General features: G+C 42.9%; 1 long non-coding RNA gene across 1 annotated transcript; it reads left to right on the top strand.

The window, feature by feature from the left end:
• The first annotated feature begins 362 nt into the window (after positions 1–362).
• Positions 363–10,860, top strand: LOC146403670 (uncharacterized). Its single transcript, XR_014842973.1, has 3 exons — positions 363–500; positions 2,086–2,171; positions 10,727–10,860. It is a non-coding gene; the product is annotated as an uncharacterized LOC146403670 (long non-coding RNA).
• Positions 10,861–11,325: the final 465 nt, after the last annotated feature.

Below are 11,325 nucleotides of genomic sequence, written 5' to 3'. Positions count from 1 at the left end.
TCTGAAGACTCTTTCTCTTTTGGCCATTTTGATTAGAGTTGAGTATTTCAGCTCCAGAGTCACATTTCAATACTTAGGACAATTCATTCTGCAAAGAACAGCGCCCATCAACCAAAGCAGATTGCATTATCATTCACAGATTGTCATTGCATCTCATGGAGGTAGGTTTATACCCCATGCATATAGAGCCTGGCCATGTGGCTTCGCTCTGACCAACAGCATGTCAGTGGAAGTGATGCATGTTGCTACCGGGCAGAAGACAGCATATGGTTTGTCATCTTTCATTCCCTTATGATCTGATGCTGAACTGTATTCTAGACGGAATCTGTTCTACAGCTGGGTCCTGGAATGGAGGCAAGGTGGAACTTCTGGTGGGCAAATCATGGAAATAAGAAATAAATCTCTATGCTTGCCAGCCTTCCAGCCTTGGAAGATTATTTGGTGTAGGAGATAACAGCTTATCCTGATGGAAATATTCTCTTTCTGTTGGATACTATGAGGTTAGTGCTTTGGTGAACTGACTGTAGTTATTACTGTAGATAACTGGACACTTATCCCAATGATACTGTCATTACTCAAAATATTTTGTGCTTCCATTTAAAAAACTACTTAAAAAGTATACTAGTACTGCTGCTACTGATAGCAGCCAATGTTTTTATAAGCATGATCTTATTTAATTTTGACAACAGCCCTGTGAGGTAGGTTCTCTCTCTCTCTCTTTTTTTTTTTCTTTTTTTTTGGTCTTTTTTGGGGCCGCACCTGTGGCATATGGAGGTTCCCAGGCTAAGGGTTGAATCAGAGCTGTAGCTGCCGGCCTACACCACAGCCACAGCTACGCCAGATCTGAGCCGCTTCTTCGGCCTACACCACAGCTCACGGCAATGCTGGATCCTTAACCCACTGAACAAGGCCAGGGATGGAACCTGTGTCCTCATGGATACTAGTCAGATTCGTTTCTGCTGAGTCATGACGGGAACTCTGATGGGTTTTCCTGATTTCCATTCGCCGGCCAAGAGAAACAGGATCTCAGAATGCTCGGTAATGATTCAAGATCCCTCAGCTAAGAAAAGGGTCAAGATTTACATCTGCATTCATCTTGAGGACAAACTCTAATGTCATTATTTTCTACTCATATTTTCTTCATCAAAATGGACATTAACATGCTGAGTCACACACCTGATTCATCAGAGATGATTACAGATATTTTGTCCACTTATGAAAAGTCATAAAATTTATTAAGTAATGCAAATGACCCTGGACTGGGAATTAGAAGCTACAGGGTCAGTTTGTAGCTGTTTCTTATAAGCAATCTTATTATGTGATCTTGGGCTAGATTTTTTTTTCCTTCTCTGCACCCTGGTATTTTCATCTGTAAAATGGAACACTTTGCCTCAGACCACATGGTTCATGGATCTGGCTGATGGGGTCCTTCGACTCCCTTAAAATGTAGGCAAAATACAGTAAATGTTTTTTAATTTTTTTCTGGGTAGAGCATTCATGACACCCATCAGGTCCTGGAAAACTTCTCTGAGCCCCCCAAAGATGAGGAACTCAAATTCTTTCATTTCATTCTTCTTCCTCAGAAGAAGCGGACATAGTGGCAAGGAGAATTCAGTCTAAGTCACAGTGGAGTTGACATAAGCGAGGGTTAGTTTTATCAAAGACTAACTGGAAGGGGCAGCTGTATCATTTTATTAAAAGCAATCATGAAAACATGTGCCTGTCTCACATTCCTGTGGCTCCTTGCTGCTCAGGCTGCACAGAAGCTGTTCTTTTGTCTCCCTGGCCAGGGACTGTATCGTTAGTTGTGGCTATTGGTCATTTCCTGTCTCGCTCAGCCAAATAATCATGCTATTTTGACTGGGATAAGAATGGGTCCAGAGCTGTGAACTTAGTCTCACAGTAACTGGCAGATGCCTTTCCTGGAATGTGGGAGGGAGGGGAAACGGGGCAGGGAAGTCGAAATCATTGAGCCTGTACATGATTCAGACTCTCTGCTGGCAATCCATTCATTGATAGAGTCATCCCTGTCTGTTTCCAACCAATCTTAATTGGGTACCTGTCATATCTTGGCCTCTGTTCTAGGTCCTGTGGCTATAGAAGTGAGCACTCAGACCAGGAAATGTCCCCACATTCCTGGAATTCATGTCCTGGCGGGAGAGAGAAAACATGTGAGTAGAAAATGAGTAAAATATATATTTCACACATGCTACTTCAGGACAGGCTGGTGAGATGGCTCCATAATATAACCTCAATATCAGATGAAGGACACCAAGGGTCATAGACAGGAACCAACTCAACCAGTATCACATAGCAGGTAAAGAGTGTGACCTGAGCTTTTAAAATTAGGTTTTTGTGACTCCCACATGGCTTGCCCTACAGGAAGCCGTGGCCACGACCTAAAAGACTATCCTTTAACAGTGAGCCTTTGAGCCAAATATTCCTGAGGCTCTTTCCATCCTGATGGAGCTCTGAGTTTATGCAGAGAAGGCTGAACTCCCTTAATATCTTTGCACTTAAGTTTGAAAAGAGTTCAGACATTATTCATTCAAATCATTTCTGCCCCTTTTTACCTTTTACTTCTTCTTGGATTTTAATTATGCACATGTGAGATCATGCTTGATGGTGTCTCACTGGTCTGTGAGCTTTTGTTTTTCTTCAATATTTAAATTAAATTTATTTTATTTTTTTAGGCTCTGGCCAAGGCATGTGGAAGTTCCTGGGCCAGGGACTGAACCTGTGCCATATCAGTGACCAGAGCCGTATCAGTGACAATGCTGGATCCTTAACTCTTTGCACCACGAGGAAAGTCCTCTTCAATATTTTAAATCTCTGTTGTTTGCATTGGATAGTTACTAATGATCTGTCTTGCTATTACATATTTACTGGTTTTTTTCTTTGTTCTTTAGCTACACCTTCATTAATACCTTATTTTGAAACTTTTGTCTGATAATTATGACATTTTTTCCCATTCAGTGTCATTTTCTATTGCCTGACTTTTTCCCCTGAGTATCAATTCCTCCTTTCTGTTTCTTTACATGTACAGTAATTTTTGGTTGAAAAATGGACATTGTAAATAACACATAATAGTAAATCTCTAGTATGTTGTGTTCCGAGAATGATTGAATTTTCATTATAGTAAGTACTTAACCCAGATGGATTCAAAGGTATGTAGTACCTGCTATTTTTGCTCTATTCTTATGTGTTCTCATTGTTGCCCCTTTAGCCTGGCTCTCTGGGTATCTCCCAGGGGCCTGCATAACTGTTATATGCCAAGAATTTGGGCGGCAATGGAACTCACAATTTTTTTTTTTTCTTTTTAGGGCCACACCTGCAGCTTATGGAAGTTCCCAGGCTAGGGGTCAAATCAGAGCTACAGCTGAAGTCTATGCAACAGCCAAAGCAACATCAGATCCAAGTCACATTTGGGACCCATTCCTGAAGCTTGTGGCAACGCTGGATCCTTAACCCACTGAACAAGGCCAGGGATTGAACCCTCATCCTTCCAGAGACAATGTTGGGTCCTTAACTCATTAAGCCACAACAGGAACTCTAGGACTGACATTTTTAGTAGTTATTTTTTTCTTATAGGGTTCCCTCCTACTTTCTAGTTTGTCTGCTAACCTTAGGTTTGATCTCCTGACATTTCAAGCCCGTAAGACTTCAATTTTCTGTTTGCCAAGCTATGCAAAATTAGGACTGTATGGAGTTAAAGAACAAAACAAAACCTCAGAAAACCCACAGATCTCACCCATTGTAGCTGTATCTTTAAAGAGTAGGCTTCCTTCTGATCGCCCTGTGCTCTTCTGTGGACCCTCTGCATCTCTTCTAACCATGCATAGTTTAGTGTCAGCCAGGGATCTGGGCAAAGATTATACTCAGTATTTACATCTCACTGCTTCTATGATTCCTCACTGCCAGGAATTCCTCTTTAAATATCCACCCACTTTCCTAGCCCTGTATTCTGATAGCTGGTACCTTGAACCCCTGAAGCGTTGGGTTGTCACCATGGGGGTTGTGGAGGGCTCTCGGGTCAGAAAGCCACAAATTCCCAATTCTTCTCCCTTATAGTTTTTTTTTTTTTTCTTTCTCAAAATTAAAGTCTTTTCTGGCTTCTGCTTTTGGATGCTTTCCAAGGTCTTTAAATAGTTTTTTTTTTAATCCAGTTTTTATAATAGTCATCTGCAGGAGGAATCATGTGACTGTTCCATTCCTGTGCCATTGCTTCTAATTAAATTTGACTCTGGGAAAAATTTAAGATGTGCAGGGCAGGGTGACGTGTTGGTCTACGTCAACGATCTTGCTAACCTGAGTTCCTTCTTTGGATTTGGGTCTCATTTAATTTCTCTTAGTCCCCTGGGTATGTCATAGAGGCTATGTCTTCAAGTCAAATGTAGGTGCTGGAGGTTAGGGTTCTATATGCAATCGAGCTGGAACTGACAAAGAGGCAGTAGTGATCATAATCTTTGCCCGCCAGGAGGAGAAGTCCGTCTTACTGGGGTGACATGTAGATGCACCTGGAGGAACTTTGACAGCTCCATTCTGGGCAACATGCTGGGGATCGTTGTTCTGTAGAAGGTCGGGTGCCATTCGCTTTGCAATATGTTGGTTTAGAGCTGTCAGGTTGAATGTAGTGGAAAGCTCCTGTATACTTTCTTTGGAAAACTCATGTGTATTCTACCCTGCCACTCTCTTCCTTTGAATCTGTGATTGGCCTGTATTGTTTTTGCCTGCCCAGGACCTATCCTACCTTCTGGTCCCAGTTTTCCTCGGGGTACTGTCCTTGATGCATCCACATGTGTGGTGATTGTGTGGGGTATGGATTCAGGATAATTAGAATATGCCCTCCTTGGACTGACTACAGTGATTAAAGGATGTAACGTGATCCAAGTTGGTCCACTGAGCTTTATTTCCTAGACTTTTGTTAGAAATTTGGGAAAAAGAAGTACTTTATTTGGCATTGATGAGAAGATAGGCTATACTCTTTACTAACTTACCAGGGCCAATAATTGCAGATAAAAATAAAAGCAACGCAGACCTGGCCATTTGTCCTTTCAGTCCTACTTTTGGAGCTTTGGAGCCCATCTTGACATCTTTTGGGAAGAGTCTGCTTCAGAGAAACCAACACAAGAGAAATTAGACTTGAGAGTCAAGGCATTCGTTTGAGCTCCTGGAAACAGATATACCTAACATTTTTTATTCCTAAAGTTTGTACCTAAGCTTTTTTGTTACCTGAGCCCATAAATTCTTTTCATGCTTATGCCAATTTTTCTTTTTTTTTTGTCTTTTTGCCATTTTTTGGGCCGCTCCTGTGGCATATGGAGGTTCCCAGGCTAGGGGTCAAATCGGAGCTATAGCCACCAGCCTACGCCATAGCCACAGCAACGCAGAATCCGAGCCACGTCTGCGACCTACACCACAGCTCACAGCAATGCTGGATCCTTAACCCACTGAGCAAGGGCAGGGATCGAACCCACAACTTCATGGTTCCTAGTCGGATTCGTTTCCACTGCGCCATGATGGGAACTCCATATGCCAATTTGAATTGAGTTTCTGTCACTTATAAGCCAAGCAGCTCCGACTGAATAATAATAATTCATTGTTTCTTCAGTCCCTACAAGATAGGATTAGAATTTTAGGTTTCTAAATCCTTTGGGTTGAATTGTGTCTTTTTAAAACTCATGCAGCCTTGAACCTCTGAATGTGATTTTATTTTTTATTTTTTTTTGCTTTTTTGGGGGTGTTTGTGTGTGTGTATGGGGGGCGCATATGGAAATTCCCAGCCTAGGGGTCAAATCAGAGCTGCAGCTGCCGGCCTACACCACAGCCACCACAGCCACAGCAATGTGGGATCTGAGCCAAGTCTGCGACCTACACCACAGCTCATGGCAATGCTGGATCCTTAACCCACTGATTTGGGCCGAGGATCAAATACACACCCTCATGGTTACTAGTCAGGTTCATTACCGCCGAGCCACAATGGGAACCCTGTGACCTTATTTTGAAATAAGGTCTTTGCAGACGTAATTAGTTGAGGGCTCTACATCCAATGGCTGCTCTCCTTAAGAAGAGGTGAGAATACACGGAGACAGAATGCAAAGGGATATGAAGATGGAAGCAGAGATTGGAGAGTTGCCCCTGTAAAGCCAAGGAAATAAACCAGAATTGCCAGAAGCCATCAGGATTTGGAAGAGGCCAGGAACGATTTTCCACCAGACCCTCTGAAGGTTGATTTCAGACTTTTGGCCTTCAGACTGATGGCATAAATTTCTGCTATTTTTAAGCTACTCAATTTGCAATAATTTGTTATGACAGCCCTAGGAAATTAATGCAATGATCTAATTCCTGCTTATTTTTCCAGCCTCATTGTAGAGACAATGAATCATGGTGGATAATAGTACAGACCCTAAAACTGGGCTTTTTCTATTCTAATTTTGGCCTTTTCTCTTGAACCTTTCTGAGTCTCAGTTTTCTAAGGAGCTAATGATCGTAATAATCCACTTCTCAAGGCTATTGTGTGGATAGAATGAGTCTGTATTTAAAGGCATTTAAAGCAGCGTTTGGCAAAAGTGATACATTCAGTACAGTGGCTACTGTTATTGCTATTATTGTTATTATGTGTTGACATTATCTTCACTACTGTCTCCTGCTACATTCCCACAGGTGCCACCTATCCCAACTCTAGGAAAATATTTGTAGTCCCTTAAGTGAAATTTAAGCCAGGAGAGCTTTAGGGACCAGCTCCTGTGTATCAGATCCTGCCTCCATGTCAGGCACTATGGATCATTCCAGAGCAAAGGTAGTGTACAGTCTGGAAGGATCCCCTCTATCTCCCTCTCTTTCCCTTTACCCTGAGCCCTCTCTTTGAGCTGGGTCAAGGCTTTGGATACCATTTAGTCATCAGAGTGTGGTCCTGAGTGATGGCGTGCACTCTGAACGGGGTGGTGACTTTTTCTGAAGTCGACCAGAGTTTCCTTTCTGAGGATCTTAGGCCCCTCTTCCTGTCTCTAAATTCATTAAATAGCTTTTTTTGGGGGGGTGGGGAGGGGGACCTTAAAAATCTCATTACTCCATCTGTGATATTTGCAATCAATAAAGCCATCCCCTAAAAGCACTTTTATATGTTCAGAAAGAGACAGACTAGAAAGGAAGGCTCATAAACCTGTGGCAGATTTTCTGATAAAAGCATGCAGGAACCATGCTCTTATTTACCTCCGTGTTCTGCAAACTTTGCTATCAAAACCTTGTATTGATTTTGTCTTGGTCTCTGTCAACACCGTTGTCCCTGGCGTCAATACATCCTGATTATTTATCTCAGGAATGAAGAAATGACTTTCGGATGTTTCCACCCAAGAAGTTTTCTTTGTGTTAAGGTAATTTTTTTGGTATTCTATCAAAACCCCAAAGAGGCTACCAGTACACACACACACACAGCTGGTCTATCTATGCTGATATCTATATTTATCTGTCTATAGAGAAATATATCAGCATAAATATAAATGTATGAATAGATACAAACATATACATACATATACAAATATATAAATAATTCTATAAATGAATGTATCTTTATATAGATAAATATAACTGTAATATTTAAATGTTAAAGTATAATTTGTATCCATCTTCCCTTTTTGAGCATCTGGTCTGTTGGGCTTTACCTATAGGTTCTGCTGCATCCATCCATATTTGCTCGCTCCTTCTCCTCCAAACATCTCAGGTGCATTTCCATTGCTGTTCTCAACTTTATATGGCTCCTTTCAATGGAACTCATTTGTATTTTCCTACCCATTTATATGTTTTTCTCTTTCCCAATGTCTCTGTATCGATCCTGGAGAAAATACGAATGGTCCTTGTTGAGTCACGCAGCTGCCACTGAGCAGGTCTTTACTGTAGGGGATTGGTTTGTGTGATGGGGCACCTTGTATCCATTCCTGAGCTGGGGATTGGGGTGGGCTCTTCTGACTGAAGTTCTTTTAGAACCATTTGCAGCAGAGGAGGGGGAAGGTCCTCCAAGGTTGCAGGGGTCTTGGGCAGACAAAAGCAGCACATATCCATTGCACAGATGCCTATAATTTTTCTGAAGACATAGCTTTGTTCATGCCACTTCCCTGCTGCATGAAACAAACAGGACCAATGCTTCAGTAAGGCAATATGGTCTGGGGTCATGAGGCTCCAGCACTGAGGATCTAGGAGCTTCCCGGAAGCTCGAGTGGATCACTGAGTACTTGAGGCCAAGCTCCTTCTACTCCTGAGCACTGTCTTTAGATGACTGTCAAACTGGACTTTCCTAAAAGCACCATTCATGTTCCATCTTCCTTGCTGTTTGCTTCTCATATTCTCTCTTCCTAGAATGATCTCGTCTTCTCATTCCATTAGAACCCACGCAGAAGAAGTATTTTACTCAAGATGTATTCTCATCACCTTTTAAAATCTTTTCTGATGCCCCATCTGCTTGCAACTTCATAGCTTCTAATTGTGGAGAACTTTATTTTTTTTATTTTTTTTAATTTTTTTATTTTCCCACTGTACAGCAAGGGGGTCAGGTTATCCTTGGAGAACTTTATTTCATGCGCTTGCATCCTCTCCTTGAGGATGCAGGTTGAGTCTAACGGCTTCCTTTTCCTGCTGTATTTTTCGTTGTTGTTGTTTGTTTGTTTATGGCTGCACTCGCGCATATGGAAGTTCCCAGACTAGGGGTTGAATGGGAGCTGTAGCTGCTGGCCTACACCACAGCCACAGCAACACAGGATCTGAGCTGCATCTGTGACCCACACCATAGCTCATGGCAATGCCGGATCCTTAACCCACTGAGCAAGGCCAGGGATTGAACCTGTGTCCTCATGGATGCTAATCAGATTCGTTAACCGCTGAGCCATGATGGGAACTCCTTTCTGCTGTATTTTTATATCCTCGCTTGTTCATAGATGTTCCTTCCACATAGAAGACACAACATATTTGTTGGATTAAATTTAATTGAGCTGAATTGAACAAGCCACACACTACCTAACTTCTACCATCTGTGTCATTCATTTGGTATTTACATTTGCCAACCTCTTTTGTTAATTACTTATTTAGATATCTTTGTTTCCGTTGTATCACCATTGCCTAGGTCATCTAAGAGATGTTTTATCCAATGGGATAAATCTTAATTTTGTGCCTGCTGTGCCAGGCACTGTGTTAAGTGCTATGACACAAGAGAAGACATGGCGAGCCTGTGCTGCCTCGTGAAGCTTACAGTCTGGCTGGATAACGAAATGTGTATCTATGGAACCAGGTGCTGAGTGCTAGGATGGGAGAGGGATGGAGGAGCTGCCGGAGAATATGAGTGGGTTCGGAGGGAAGGGTCACTTCATCCTTGCGTGTAAGATGAATGACTTAACAAAGTAACAAGTGAAAAAAACATTCATTTCCTTTCTTGGCACATCAGGTGTCTGCTTCTCCAGCTTTTGCTGGACCCCCATAGGGCTTAGCCCCTCTTCTATTCCTCTGGGTTTCCACAGTGCTCTTGTTTCTCCTTTCTCAGTGCATTAACACATAATATTGAAACCTTATCTTGAATGTCTGGCGTACAGAAAACAGATCACATCTTTTTATTATTATTATTAATAAAGTGTAGTTGATTTACAATGTTGGGTCAATTTCTGCTGTACAGCAAAGTCACCCAGTAATACACACACACACACACACACACACACACACACACACACACACACACACACACACGTTCTTTTTCCCATATCACCCGCCCCCATCATGTTCCATCCCAGGAGACTGGACACAGTTCCCTGTGCTCCATAGCAGGGCCCCATTCCCTGTCCACTCTGTATCTACTACCCCAAACTCCTAGTCCATCCGACTCCCTCCTCCCTCCCCCTTGGCAACCACAAGTCTGTTCTCCATGTCTGTGAGTCAAAACGGATCACATCTTACTCAACAGGTCAGTCTCTGAATGTCTAACACTATGCTTGGGACAATGGAGCTTAAGAAGCACCTGTTGAATGCAAAAATAAGCTAGCCACGGGTGAGCAGGGGTTGGCTTGGGGGAGGTGAGAGGTTTATCTGAAAGGTGCTCAGATGGTGGTCACCTTACAGCCTGGATACGACACTCAAAGTGTTTATAATGGCTCCTTGTTACAGAAGGAGGGGTCCAGGAGCAAAGGCTGATGTTCTGATGTTGTTGGAAGCAAGATAATCTCCCAGCTTCAAATAGGGAAGCACATGACCCTCTGTGTTAGACCAGAGGATTAGAGACCTTGACTTATAACTGCTGGTTGAGAGATGCATTTATTATCTTCCACCAAGAGGTTATTGGAAAGTGCACCTCCCTCCCAATTCCTAAAAGCCAGGGCCATGACCTTGTCTGGGGCTCCGTCTTGTTTTGAAGAAGGCTGTGCTTTGGCACGTGAATCTGTTTTCCTTCTTCAGAAGCAAAAATAGACTCAGTCCTTGGAGAGACTGTGTTCTCTGGTGGGGGAAGGGTGCCTAAGTGGCATCAGCAAAAGCTGAAAATGTACATTAGACCAGAGGATGCTATTAGGCCTTGTCAGTGGTGCCCTGTGCAGCAGGAAGGGGGAGAAGAGATAGTTGTGGTGGTTATCTGCTCTCATCAATAATATGATAACTGCCAGTGACTACTCTTGTTCACATTTCACATTCATTGTTCCCTAACTATGTGCCAGGCCCTGTGTCAGTCACCTTACATGGACATTCTCATTTCTTCCAGAAAATAACTGTATTCAGTACGGAATACCAGTATCCCCATCTTGCAGACAGGTAACTGGGCCACGGAATAAATGACTGAGCATTGTTCTGCCCCAAGCAGCCTGCAAAGTGGCACATAGAACCCATATCGTCTTCCCAACAGCTCCATGAAGTGGGTCCCAGTATCCTTCCTCTGATACCCGTCATCCACGAGAGATAACTGAGATATCAACAGATGACGTCATGCCCTCAGGGTCAAGCAGTGAATGGAGCTGGGATGGGAACCCATGGCGGCTTGTGTTACACACCTACTGCACGCCTCGCTTGACTTCATACCACAGATCTGTCTCCTCTACCAGATGTTTACAGGCAATAAGAGACTTGGGGAATGTCTGGGGTCCTAAGAGTAACCAAGACATCTGAAGTGCATAGATCTGAAGTTCTTCTTTTTATAAAAATGAGTACTCATTAATTTTGTGTCTCCTACATGCAAGGACTTCACCCAGCCGATGTCAAAGTCTAACAGCTTCTCTCCAGTATGGGAGCCATTCCACCTGTTTGGCCACAGAGGAAATGGAGGCTTTGGGAGGCTCAATCACTTGCCAAGTGCTCCTAAGCTAC

Source organism: Sus scrofa, chromosome 4, assembly GCF_054392235.1.
Source record: "Sus scrofa isolate SSC_HxYL_T2T_F1_AM1 chromosome 4, Sscrofa_HxYL_maternal_Yorkshire_Landrace_v2.0, whole genome shotgun sequence".
Taxonomy (NCBI): domain Eukaryota; kingdom Metazoa; phylum Chordata; class Mammalia; order Artiodactyla; family Suidae; genus Sus; species Sus scrofa.
This window is presented reverse-complemented; position numbering and strand designations above follow the sequence as displayed.